The sequence below is a fragment of the Bactrocera neohumeralis genome, chromosome 6 (genome assembly GCF_024586455.1).
Source record: "Bactrocera neohumeralis isolate Rockhampton chromosome 6, APGP_CSIRO_Bneo_wtdbg2-racon-allhic-juicebox.fasta_v2, whole genome shotgun sequence".
Lineage (NCBI taxonomy): Eukaryota > Metazoa > Arthropoda > Insecta > Diptera > Tephritidae > Bactrocera > Bactrocera neohumeralis.
Window position 1 is genome coordinate 7,562,933 of NC_065923.1, and position 14,062 is coordinate 7,576,994.

The 14,062-nt window shown below is 38.3% G+C and overlaps 1 protein-coding gene and 1 long non-coding RNA gene across 15 annotated transcripts in view; both read left to right on the plus strand.

Annotated features, from left to right (window-relative positions):
• LOC126763680 (phosphatase and actin regulator 2) overlaps positions 1-14,062 on the plus strand; it is a 228,264-nt gene that overhangs the window by 134,828 nt on the left and 79,374 nt on the right. The window lies entirely within an intron of this gene.
• Positions 1-14,062, plus strand: part of LOC126763726 (uncharacterized) — a 94,414-nt gene that overhangs the window by 56,021 nt on the left and 24,331 nt on the right. Inside the window, exon 3 of one of the 2 annotated variants that reach the window (XR_007667661.1) lies at positions 8,956-8,970. The exons of the other annotated variant lie outside the window; for it this stretch is intronic. This is a non-coding gene — a long non-coding RNA (uncharacterized LOC126763726). Of the gene's footprint in view, positions 1-8,955; positions 8,971-14,062 lie in introns of those variants that run through there. 2 annotated transcript variants of the gene reach the window in all.

Consider the following 14,062-nt stretch of genomic DNA (forward strand, 5'->3'; position numbering starts at 1 on the left):
TTTACGGGGTTACAAGGGTTTCACGGCTTCAAACAATATATTTTTTTTATTGAATTATATTATATTTTATAAAATCTCTGGAATATTGTCGTAGATTCTCAAGTTGATCCGAGTAATAGTTTCGGCGATAAAGCCTTGATTTGTTAGTATGAATAATGAATCGCTGGACCTGCGGGCTCATCGGCCAAAAGTCCAAGTCATTACCATGAGCTTCCTATTCTTATATCAATACTTCTTTATTTTGATTTATTATGATTCGAAAATATGGTATAAAGCCCATTAAACCAATAGTCTTACAATTAGTGACGGCATATTTCACATGGCTCATTAATAATTCTTATTGAGACAGAAGCATTTTGCATTAAATTTATAGTAATTTTACCTAAAATCCTATCGCACTAAGGATATTCTTCAAGCTCAATTATTTCACTTATCTCGCTATTATTTCAGTCTATGTAGTGCCATGTACTCCATTTTCCGAACGAATAACTCAATTTGTTGGCTGCGTCACTAATTCGATATTCCACTTATTTACACTCAAACATAGCTAACAAATATGATTTCAGCCAAAATCAAACGCATTGTCGCAACACCATTGTATATTGCCCGTCATTACAACAACAATGCTACTAAATTCCCACACAATTGCTTTCTTCGAAGCTGGCACATCAGCAATAATCCCGACGAACAGTTGACTAAATTGAAATTGGAAGCTGTCTATCAGCCACTGAACAAATATAAATATTTGCACATACACTCACATACATGTGTATATATGAATATTTGAGCAAATACAATTATTAGTTGGGAATATAAGGCAAACGCCTACGAGATAAGCAAATATAATCAAGCATTCGCAATTATTGAGATATCAAGACAACCAAAAGTGTATGTGTGTGTGTGCGTGCGTGTAATAATTCCTTCAGATTAGATTGATACAAAACTTGACGCGCCGCAGGCAACCTCCGTTATGCTGGAGACCCATTAAACGCGTCATTAAATATTTATATACTGTGGGCAAAAAATAGTAAGACTTTTTAATTTAAAGCTTATTATAGGTTGATATGACAGTCGGTGACATCTGTACCAAATGTCGCATCTAAATAGTTATTAGTGTTTAGTAAACGCTTGTCTTTCTGTAGTACACAAAGTTCATGGCGATTTTTACGATGAGTGAAATCATTCAACAAAGAAGTTCCATTAAATTTTGTGTGAAAAAGCTTTCGATGACAATTGTTTGTCGCGTGCAAGGGTTTTTGATTGGTACAAATTATTCAAAGAGACTCCAGAACGCGTTGACGACGAATCACGTCCAGGACGGCCAACAACATCAACTGATGGTCAACTCGTCAATAAAATAGAGGAATTGGTGCCTGAGAATTGAAGAGTAACAGGCAGAGATCTTATATCGTTGAAATATCGGATGGATCAGTGCAAACCCTTTTGAAAGATTTTTTGGACTAAAGAAAAGTGAGAGCACGATTGGTGCGTTTGTGAAACAGTGCTTTCTGACTACCAGAATGTCATGAAACTTATTATTACTGGCGATGACTCTTGGATTTATGCTTTCAGCCCGGGAACAGGTGATCAATTGGCCGAATGTCGTCGCAAAGGTGAGCCGAAACCGAAAAAACCACCCACAGCAGGTCAAAAATCTAGGTTATGTTGAGTTTTCTTCGATTATCGAGGTGTGGTACACTTCAAATTCCTTCCGACCGACCAAACTATCAACAAGGAATACTTATTGTTGTTATTGTTATACCGAGTTGACAGTCCTTGACCGGATAAAGAATTCCGGTTACGTAGACCCGACTGAACTACCCGCACATGGAATACTATTTGAGTGTTATCGCATACTGCATTGATTCTTCCTGAGCTTTCCGCCAAATTTTCAATCAAGTTCGTGCCGTATTCGCCTGATTGAGTTCCGTGCGAGTTCTGGCTATTCAGCAAACTCAAACGACCGCTCCGTCGAAACCGTTTTGAGTCAATTAAAGACATTAAACGTGAGTCGCTACGCGCACTGAAGACTATTCTGGCAATTGACTTAAGCAACTGTTTCGAGGATTGGAAAAAAACGTTGGCACCAGGGTATTGAGGCCAAGAGGGATTACTTTGTAAGGGACGACATAAAGTTTGAATAATAAATTAAGAATTTGAAACTTTTGAACAGAGTCTTACTATTTATTGCTCATAGTAGTATTTATATATTTATGTAAGTAAATAATATTCCTGGCGACTGAAGGATACGCAGCTGAATGAAGCATAAGGACTTGAGGTCTGCAGACTGAATAATTTCAGATCTTGTTGAGTCGTCAATTTACCGTTACTATAGTTTTTACTTGTAATATGGATTATAATCGCTTATTGATTAATAATTTTTTATATAAAAATTGCTGAATTCAATTCAGAGAGAGAAATGGTGTAAAGGGATGTCACTAGCATTCGCTGACATTCAACTAAAATCATCAAATCACACTTTAAACAACTTACGGTTATTATTTTTTCATCGTCGGATTCTTCCTTCTCCTTCCAATCACATTCAAACCAGCGCCGTTGCACTATCTCAACAAATCATGTATGTATGTGTGTGTGAGTCTGTAAATATTTCACTTTGAAATGCCTTTTAAATTTCCTCCACAATCTGTTTGACGATAGCTGCTCAGTGGAATTCCTGTGGTGAGCCCAGAAAAATGCAGAGAAAGTAAGCAATAGAGCCGCAAGGGAGCGCAAAGGCGGTGCGAATATGAGCTCCTCGATGTCACGCCAAGCAAGCAAAGTGCAGTGCTGTGTCTACATGAGAGTATGTATGTGTGTCAAAGCAGTCTAGCAAATATTTGTTTGCACAATTGGCATCTGCTTCCCTTTCGATTTCCAATATAGTAGCAACATATATACTCATATACACACACTCAAACACACAGCAAGAGGAAGCCACTGACAAAGCTCTAACACATTCGTAAGGATATCCACAAGCTTGCTGTTTGTTTTCTGACTTTAAAAAGCGGTTGCACAACTCGTCGATATCGGTCTTTAATGCGCCGTCGTATTACCCAGACCCATATTTGTACGTGTATTTGTATGTATGCATAAATTTGCTGCGAGCACAAATACAGAAGTCAAATCCTTTGGCTGATTTGGTGGCTCAAAGCGAATCCCACATAAGAACCTAAGAAGACCAGCTCTACGGCAGATCCGCGTATTACCCCTGGCCATCATAGACCCTCAGCAGATGAGCACACACGCATACATGCATACATGCTACGTGCAACTTATTATTGCCAGTATATTTTCATATTTCTCTGCTAAGACTTTGATATTGCCATTTTTGTGCCGCTGAGATTTTTTGCTTTCATTCTGCACATTCTTCGCCTCCTATACGGTCATGTGTGTGTAAGTGGCATGTGTGCAGAGTGCACATGCGAACCTCGATGCCTTAAATGCGTGTGTGTGTGCGTGTGTTTGTCTACATACATACTTGCTGTGCTCATATTTCGTTTGGAAATTGTGAATTCCATTGATATGTATGAGCCAATTCCGGTTCCACGTAGTTCTTTTTGCGGTTGCCTTTCTCCTTTGCAGTTTCGCACCTTCGGGAAGGACATGAGCATGTAAAAACTGTTTGCGTGCGCTCGCAGTGATGCATGTGGCACGTGGCAAGCAGCTCCTCGCTTGGGTGCACTGTATATGCGTGTGCAAATGTATGCGTGTGTGTGTGGGTATGGAAGTTTTGATTGGAAATATGCAAATATGCTAAAGTTTCTTAAATGGAACTTGACACTTTTATTTAAATGCCATTATACTTTGCTCTCGCTGGCCACAAGCGCGTTCAACGTTGCAAAATGCTGGAGAAGAGTGAAGAGAGACCCCGAGTCGGTAATTACTTCTGTGCTTTATTAACATACTAGAAAATAGTGGAGAGCAAACACAAACAAAAAAATATTAGCAGCAAAAAAACACTATGTGTTAGCGGTACAATAACTTTGTTCTTATTTTTGGGGAAAATTATTTGGCTTGGATCACTCATGATAGACCACATCATGCTATAGGTAGTTCCAACATGTTTAATATCGCCACCTACAATGCAAAGTAACGTAACACCACATTTCATAACTTTAAAGGCAAATATAATAAAAATCACTCATATTGAAACAAAATTTGAGTTTTGGTTATAAAATGGTTATATATTGGTTATAAAATGGTTATATATTGGTTATAAAATGGTTATATATTGGTTATAAAATGGTTATAAAATGGTTATATATTGGTTATATATTGGTTATAATTTTAGTTCTGGTTATAAAATGGTTATATATTGGTTATAAATTGGTTATAAATTGGTTATATATTGCTTATATATTGGTTATAAAATGGTTATATATTGCTTATAAATTGGTTATATATTGGTTATAAAATGGTTATATATTGCTTATAAATTGGTTATAAAATGGTTATATATTGCTTATAAATTGGTTATAAAATGGTTATATATTGCTTATATCTGACAGCGGCAGCTGAAAATTTTATGCTATGCTTATGCTTTTATGCTGTATGTAGTGAATCGTAAGCAATAAAACTCTCAATTTAGAATTTTTTGATGATACGTTGTTTCGCATTTCAGGTGACGATATAAAAATATTAGTGTTTCTGTTTCGAAATATCCTCCAAAACCAACATGACTGTAAAGTCTAGAAATCGGATCCTTGGCATTTGTGTACAATCCATTTTTTGCTCTTAACTGGAGCTCTAATCCTCTTCGCTCCACAATTTACTTACCAGATGCTCTCATATGAATTAAGAAACAGTATTAAATTCTTTTTAACGTTACCAGCCGAATTCGCCAGGGTTAGACAATATTAACTTTTGGTAAAAATTCATGAATACTCAAATTACTCAAATCTCAAAAAAAGTGCATCTCCACTTCTCACTTCCCTCGCTGCGTCACACGTTGGCCATACTTCCCCACCATGCCGATAATGACCGCTTTATGTATTCACGTAATCAGTTAAGCAGCTTTGCTGCATTTTCGCATTATTGCCAGCCACTTTTAGCCGTCTGCTCGTCGTGGCGTAAGTTGCCGTTACGAGGGTGCCGTGGCCCGCCTTTCGCTTCGTTTCCAATTTGTTCGACTATTTGTTGTTATTGTTGCCGATGCTGCAGCCGCTTCTGCTGGTGAACGCTGCTAAATTGAGTTACTTGTGGCTGGCCATTCGTTATGCCAACGGTTCCTTAATGGTGTGCAGTTGCAGTTGTTGTTTGTGTTGTTTTTGGCGTGCTTTCTGTGCTCCCTCCTTGCGGATTTCTCGCGCTCGTCTGATGAATTTCATGGCAGCCACACGCAAATTAATGCAATTTATTTCAACAAGTTTCAGCTTTGCTTGGCAGTGACAGTGACAGGTGGCGCGCGCAGCTTGAAGCCCGAAGCTTGGCACGTGGCAGCTCCACCGTTGCTCGTCGTCGCAAGCATGTGTTTATGTTTGTGTGCTGATGGGCCTCGTTGTATAAATTTTGTTGCAAGCGTTTGTGCAAAAATGCAAACTATGCATCTCCATTTACTGATATGCATATGTATGTGTGGGAGTGTGTTGCCATGAAGTCTACACGCACGTTTAGCTTTCGAGCCAGCCATCTCTCTGGTTGCCGTGATTGACATTGTTTCGATTTCGATCAATACACCGTTTGCTGCTTTTGTTCTCTCTCTCTCCTCCCGTATCCTATACCTGAGGCTAGCAGGTATACACCATTTTTTCGTTTGGAATTCCAGGTGCTTCTGTTGCCTTGTTTTCTATTATCGCCATTGTTGTTGTTATTGTTGCCCTGAATTTCGAAACATGCTTCGTATTATATTTATTTTCATTTTTGAATTTGCCCTCAGCTTTGTTTTCCCGATTTGGCGCTTAGCTATCGCTCAACAGCATGTTTACTTTCCGGTTGGATTTGCATATTTCTGCTAAATGCGCGCACTCGCTCCCGTTGTATGTATTTCGGGGAGCTGAAACGAGTCACCGGTGCTCACAAGCGTTTGTATGCGTGTATTTCTAATAATCCAGCATTTTTGGGTGGCAACGTTTTAGATGTGGACTCTGTAGCTTTAAATTTGAAAATTATAACGCAAAATTTTCTGTTTGTGAGTAGATTTATACTGATTTCCATGGGACCAAAAAAACACGGCACTGAATTTTAGACGAGATTAATCAACTTTTTTTAACGAAAATTTGATTTGTTGCAAGCAGAAAAAAATATATAAAGTTTGTTTATCTCGTCATTGGATCGTGCGTAATCCCTCATAAACTCCAACGAATTAGTTATCTTTGACAAGGCAGTGATTTAGGTAGTCAGGAATACGTTCAATCTTCTGTTTAAATTTTCACAAAATATTGACTTGGATATAACCTGAAAATTTGGCTAATTCTTCGATTGTTATAAAATATACTAACGGATTTCTGACTACTATACTATACTAACGGATAAATAAGTAGCCGAAAAAGTCTTTTCGTATTTCTAACCAATTTCAACGTATTTTTTCATATTTATAATGAACTTCAAAGAACCAAATATGTACCTTATTGGTCGATCACTTTTTGCCATTTATCCCTAGAGACATTATTCCATCAGTGTAAAACTTTTCTGGTTTCTCGGCGAAAAACTGCGACAAGTAATTTTCACAGACTTCTCTTGAAGCTAACTTTACTCCATTAAAGGAATTTCTGCATTGACCGAAGCAAATGGTAGTCCGATGCTGCAAGGTCAGGACTATATGATGGATGCATCAAAACTTCCCAGCCAAGCTCTCCCAGTTTTTGCCGAGTCATCAAAGATGTGTGTGTTCTAGCGTTGTCCTGATGGAACACGAAGCCCTTTCTGTTGATCAGTTCTGATCGTTTTTTTTCGATTGCTTGCTTAAGTTCTCATAAGTTGTTGACAGTAAAATGTAGAATCAATCGTTCGACCAGGCTGGAGCAGCTCATAGTGGATGATTCCTTGCTAATACCACCAAACACTCAGCATAACCTTTCGAGGCGTCAATGCCGGCTTTTGCGACCAATTTTTGATCTTCAACACGCTTGAACCATGATCTTTTTCGTACATTATGACACAATGTGATTGGTAGCACTGGAGATATACGACTGCAGCGCCATCTTTTCGACTATCCAATATTTTTTTTGGTAGCCAAGTTATTAGCCAACACAACCGTTGCCTACATTTCGGCGCAATGATAAAAAGCTGACCAATTACGCACTTATTAAATATTAAACCAAAATATAAAAAAAATGTAAATACAATAAGAAATGGTATAAATAATTTTAAAATAATATGGAAGCAAACTATTTCCTCCAAGAAACCTCAGTGGGTGCGGTATAAACGCCTGCCCAAGTTTCATAAACTTCGACAATAATCCAAATCAAATTTTCTCAAAAATAAAGCGACAAGCATTTTTCCTTCCACACCAACTTTCCTGCATGTGGCCTCAGCTGCTGCTCAAGAATGCATCACTGCCATTCTTCGCTCAGCCTTTTTCGCATTCGCCTTGAACTAATTTCGAGTGCTTCAAGTGGCCGCCGGGGCGTTGGAGCAGTTTTGGTGTCAAATAGGGAAGTTAAATAATGCGGGCAAATTCCAATGAACGAGTGGCAGTGTGTGTAAGTGTGTATGTGTGAAAAAATCACTTTAGCTGCTAATTTGTGTAGTTTTCTACTCGGCAAATATTAGCCTTCTAGCTTTAATGAGCTAATGGCGTGTGGAAGTAAGCGTCACACAGACTTATACGAGTCTCTCAAACACACATGCTTATGAGTGCATGGCGTGAAGCAACCCAGTAGGATATGGGGACATTTGGCACTCATTTGAAGGAGTGAATTCTTAAACAGGAAACCAGCAAAGCTGACGTAGCCTCACTTAATATCTTTCCTTAAATTTAGACAAAAATTCGGGAAGTGTTGCAGCACTAACACCGTCAACAGGCGGCTCTAAATAAACTGGCGCTTTTCATCCAAAGCGATGAAGCTCGCCAGCACGCAACACGGTGTGGCATTTAAGTGAGTGTTCATTTCTCTGCGGGGTGTGTATAAATCACTTTGCAGCTGCCGAAATTTTCACAAAAACCGAATTATGCAGAATCACGTGAATTGAGTGCGCGCAAAGTGGCAATTGCGGTAAAAGGGCTCATGCACACACCGACAAACCTAGGCAAGCGGGTAAAGTATACGCCTTCAGCTTTCCGCTTGGCTCGCACTTCTCTCGCAAATACACTTGTGTGTTCCACTAAGCGGCGTAAAATTTTGAGGATTTGCATTTGTCGCCTAAGCGACGTAAATCAGCGCGCATAATGGCATGGAGTGGTCCTTACTTAACCGACGAGTGTCTACATAGGCGATATATATATGTGCGTGTGTGCCAGCAGGCATATAATAAATGTGTCGAGATATGTGTGTGCGCATTTGTAGGCTTTTTGCGCACATTGTGTCTAACTTTTGTTTGATAAATGCCGCTCATCATTGTCAGGACGCGTTAAAATATGAGCCACTTGAAAATTACATAAGAAACTCATGCATATGATTCTTAAAATATGTTATGAATAAAGGCAGCGTGTGTGTAGAGTAAAGAATGACAATGCGAAACAGCATTTGATTGATGGCTGGTTTTAAATATTTTCTGTTTTCACTTTCGTTTATCTTTGTCATACTGCCTGCCTCTCTAGATGGCTGGCGCATCAGCTTTACGGCCACCCGACAAAAGTGCCAGTGGCTGACTTAATCCGCAGACTGCTTATGTTTAACTTATCGCGCTGTCTTATTGGTTAACGGTTTACAGTTTTGGTTTTTTTATGCGTTTTATCTTCTTATAGGAAATTATTATTTTTGGCTCATAAGTAATTCTATGCTGTTGTTGTAAATATTACTAAATACATATATCCAATTTCGAAAATAATTTTAAATAAATTTTCTCTCTTTTCAGGTAAGTGATACGAAGCGTTTTACAAACTCCGAACTATGAAAAGGAAAACTGTTTTAATGTGGGTAAGTTTCTATTAAATCGGGGAGAACCTAATACGACCAATAGTTGGTATCGTTCCCACGACCGTCGGAAAGGACTCCGGTTTTTATTCGGCCAAAGGCGGCCAACTAGGCAGAATTCTGCCATAACAACAACAACAACAACAACCAATAGTCTGTTGATTGATAGAAAAATTTAAGGTGTTATATAGGTTTCCTCGAGTAAAAAACACCATTTTTAACAATTTTTTTCTCATATAGAAAATGAAATATTTTCTTAGAATTTTTTATTATTACAAACATACACTATTAACAAAGAAATTCTGAAATTTTTGGGAAAAATACTTTAAACTTGGCCAATGCGACGTCATTTCCGATAACCCCTCCAAAGAAAGATGCGCCCGCGTTGGCAGGATAACTCCTAGCAGGATCATCTAAAGTGAAAAAATACATGTTAAAACCTTAACTTAGAACTTGGAAGAAGTAAAAAAAAAGACTGAAAATTAGAATTTTTGCAGACATTTTTACAAAAAAATGAATATTTCAATGAAAATTTTGCTACAATTTTTTTTTTTCAAATAGTTGTGATCGAAAAAAATTCTTCTTCTAAGTCTTTAGGAATTGTATCTCAAAGACCTGTGTAAAATTTCATTAAGATCGGTTAAGTATTTTTCGAGAAATCTTGCCAACCGACTTCAAAAACGCAGTTTCGAGAAAAATGCGTTTAAAGATGGCGCATTTAGCCCAACTAGCCTCGAGCGCACAAGTTCTCAAGGCTGTATCTCCGAAACTATTACTCGGATCAACTTGAAAATTTAGGACAATATTCTAGAGGTGTTGTAGAATTGAATAAGACAATAAAAAAATTATATTTTTTGAAACCCGTAAACCCATAAACCTCTTAAGGGGAGCCCAAAATTCTATCGTTTTTTGCCTATTGATAAAAGAAAGCCTTTGGTTATTTTACTATTCACTTTTTTATCATTTATTTATTTAAAGAAAATGATTTAAAAAAATCATTATTATCATATTTTCATTATGTGTTCTTGAAGTAGACGGGAGAAAGGCAGTATACTCGTCACCATGATTTCATCTGAAAAATAAAACAAAGATTCTTTATTATTGAATGTCGTAAACTCAATAAGCAGAAAACTAAAAAAAAAATCATAAAATGGCGGCTACTCAAAATTAAAGGTCGATTTTTACTAATTTTTAAATTTTAAGAATTTTTTAAAAAATTATAAATATAAATTTAAATTAAAATTTTTTATTTCTTAAAATCGGCTTTAACTGGAATCTGAAAATATGGAAAAAAAATAAAAAATCTACTAAAATTCCTCATTTCGTTTAATTAACGGCAGCGACTTTTGCTTTCCCTGCAGTGTAGCCAAATCAAATTCCTACCAGCAAACATTTTCGCTTGTATTCGTGCTCTGAACGAACTCCACCGACATTTCAACAACTGCAAGTCCAGCTCGTGCCACTCAATGAAAAATTTATTTGCAAAGTTCGGCAACTTTTAGAGTCTTCCGAACTTTCACTTGCGACATGGCATCCCAAAAGTGTTTGTTTGTGTGTTTATGCGTGTAGCATTGTGTGCATGTGTGTGGCTAGTTTATTTACTGATTTGTACAATTTCCTTCGATTTGTAATCAAAACCGTTAGTCAGCCGTACGAAGTGTTTCGAGTATCGTTTTGGCGAATTTTCGCAATTCTTGTTTATGGACTTGGCCACAAACTCCAACCATTTGCCGTTATAACAAGTGAGTGTTTTATAGTAAACATAATGTCTAATTTATTTCTGCCATAAAACAGACATAACCTCAAAGTTTTTCAACTTAACCAAAAGTTGCGTGTGTGTGGGGTCGAGTTGAAGACTTCTTACTTTTACACAAACTAACATTTCTTATGAGTAAATAATTGAGTATGAGTAAATAATTTATAAATATTATATGTGATAAAAATCATAGCTGGAGCCATTGTTTTGATTACTGTTATTTGTTTTTGTTGTTGCTGTTTTTAACGCAGGAAAGCGTGAATAAGAAATAAATAAAGTGCCACTCAAATGTGTTATTATCACTTGGGTTATTATATAAGTAAAGGGTGATCCATTTCGAGGTTCCCTACTTTTTTGAAGAAAAAACACAGACACTTCAAATTTAATGGAGAATGTTTACTATCATTCGAAAGAACATTCTTTGGCTTTTGTTTGAAGATTATCTTTTTGAAATGTTGGCCGCGGCTACGTTTCAGATGGTTCATCCGTTGAGTCTGATTTTCCATGATTCGTTCGAGTATTTCGACTGGTAACTGGCGACTGACACGCATGATGTTTTGCTCCAAGGCCTCAATTGAAGCGGGATTGTCCGCATAAACTTTAGATTTTACATATCCCTACAGGAAAAACTTTAACGGTGTGATATCACACGATCTTGGCGGCCAATCGACCAGCCCAAAACGTGAAATTTTCTGCTCACCGAAGTGCTCTCTCAATAATTCCATTGGTTGCGGAAAGTGGTGTCGTATTGTTGGAACCAAATGTTACCGAGATCATGAGGCATCAAATAGTCGGTTATCATGGCGCGATAACGGTCGCCATTGACGGTTTTGTTCTCACCGCTTTGCTGTTTTAAGAAATATTGGTCGATGGAATCATAACAAACCACACCAAAACGTTGTTTTTTCTTGATAAATGGCAGCTCTTGAATATCTTCAAGTTGCTCTTCGTCCCAAGTACAAGAATTTTGCTTGTTTACATACCCATTGAGCTAGAAATCGGTCTCATTGCTAAACAAAATTTGCCTCGAAAACGTGGGATTATCTTGGAACTTTTCAAGACCCCGTAGAGGGAGACGATCTCGGTTGGGAAGGTCGAGGGGCTTCAGTTCTTGCGCAAGCTGTCTTTTGTATGCTTTCAATTTAAGATCTCTACGTGAATTGCGCCAAGTCATTCCCTTTGGTTAAGTCCGAGTTCCTGCGAACGGTGTCGAAACGACTCTTCACGGTCTTTCTGTACACTCTCAACTACGGGTATTATATTTTCTTCACCTCGTGCTGGACGTGGTCTATTCAGTCGAATATTATCCAGTAATGAAAGCTGGGCCTCAAGCTGGCTGTTGGTGATTCAAAAACGAGTTTCAAGGAGTCAGTTTGGCCCTTTCTCCATCTTTCGTGTTTGGCTTTACCTTATAGTTCCATATGAAGAAAGGGAAACATGCTTATGCCTATGTCAAGCTAATGTTACATGCGCCCACAATTTCTGACTAAGAAATAAACATAACCGTTAAGCCAACACGTTGCAGCTTTCTTTGTACTTATTTATGTGGACGGTGGCTTTATGGCCGTTTTATGTGGCATTACAGTGGAATTTAATTAACCGACATCACTCGCCGGCCACAAGTCACAAATAAATAAGCACATGGCGGTAATAAAACTCACACACACCCACACCTTCTTGCTTGTATGTGTGGGTGTGTGTATAATCCTCGCCATACTTCACAGGCTATTAATCGAAAATTATGCATGTGTGTGTGTCAATGCCAGCACTGCTTAGTGTGTGCGTGTGTGTATTTGGAGATTTTGGTCAGCATTTTTCTAAAGAGTCACGCTTCTGCAAACCGCTCCCCTCTCCGACCCCTGAAACGCATACAAGCAGTTGCAAACAGTTACAATGATTCGCATTTTACGAGCTTGTCTGCATGTGAGTATGTGGGTGTGTGTGTGCGCGCGTGTGTTTTATGAAATAGATTGATGATCTTACATCTGCGATTCGTCATGGCTGCGTCGTTCATTTTTGCAAGCAAAACTTTTCTTTCTTTGCTAGCTGAGCTTTCATGCGAACAAGCACAAAGTGGAGAAAAGTGCAAATAATGACAGAGCAAAGCTTAATTCCGAAAAAATTGCGGTTTGAAGATCCTGTGGATTTCACAGAAGAGTTTTTTAGAAAAAAAATTAATTGATTAAAAATGAGAACGAATAAAGAGATAAGCGCAAATATAAATATCTAAGAAAAACATGGAAATAATTTCGAAAAAAGTGAAAGAGGGATACTTAGAGTTTGGCAATAGATGTTGAGTAATATGTAGATATCCTTAGAATAAAATAAAAAAAAATAGATGACTTGCTTTTTTGTTTTTTGTTTTTGTATAGTTCCTGAAGGTACTTTTCTTGTGGAAACAGCTGAGTGTAAAAGCCGACTTCTCGGAATTTACTGTTTATCCGTAAGTTTAGGTCTTTTATTAATTTGACCGTCCACCTGCCGCGATTCTCATTTTCCTATCTTCGTTGCCATGTGAGTATCGTGTCTTTCTTTAGTGCCCACAGCGTTTTCCTTCCGTATGTCTGTAGGTCAACTAATTTTCACTGCCTTCCCTGCGGCATGCTGGATTTGTATCCAGAAAGTTAGTCTGGAGACCAGTCGATCATTTCCAGCCATCTAGCGCTGTTTAAGGCGTTTCGGTCGCCTAAGTCGCCAGCAACACTATTCTATGTAATTATCAATTACGCATTTTATAGCTCCTAGAATTGATCTGCCGTGTCTAAAGTCGTGTTGATTAAGAGAGAGTACTTCAGCTTCGTTGGCAGCCGCTTCGAGTCTGGGTTTAAGTAGCCTTTCATAGAGCTTTTCCGCTGTGTCAAGCATGCATAGTGGACGGTTTGCGGATGGCAAGTTGGAATCTCCTTTTTCCTTACAGATTAACACTAGCCGTTGCTTTTTCCAGGGTGAAGGAAATATTCCGGCTTCGAGGCAGGCTTGGTACAATATTCAATAGTACTAGCCGCTGGCTGTGCAGCGTGCGTTTTCAGGATTTCTGCAGGGTCCGGGCCGTGTGATTTGTTGGCCTTGAGCTTGCCTGTGGCTATGTGCAGCTCTTCGTGGGTAAACTTGGGGACTTGCGGAAATCTTAGAGTATGTTCTGGATCACTAGTCTTTTTTTCGTGTGTGGGGAAGAGTGCGTTTACGATGTGATCCATTTTGGCAGCGGTTAGAGACAATACGAATCGACATGTCGATGAGAATGGATGATCTATTTGTGGAACCCGTGAAGTCCTAAGGGGATATTCTGGTA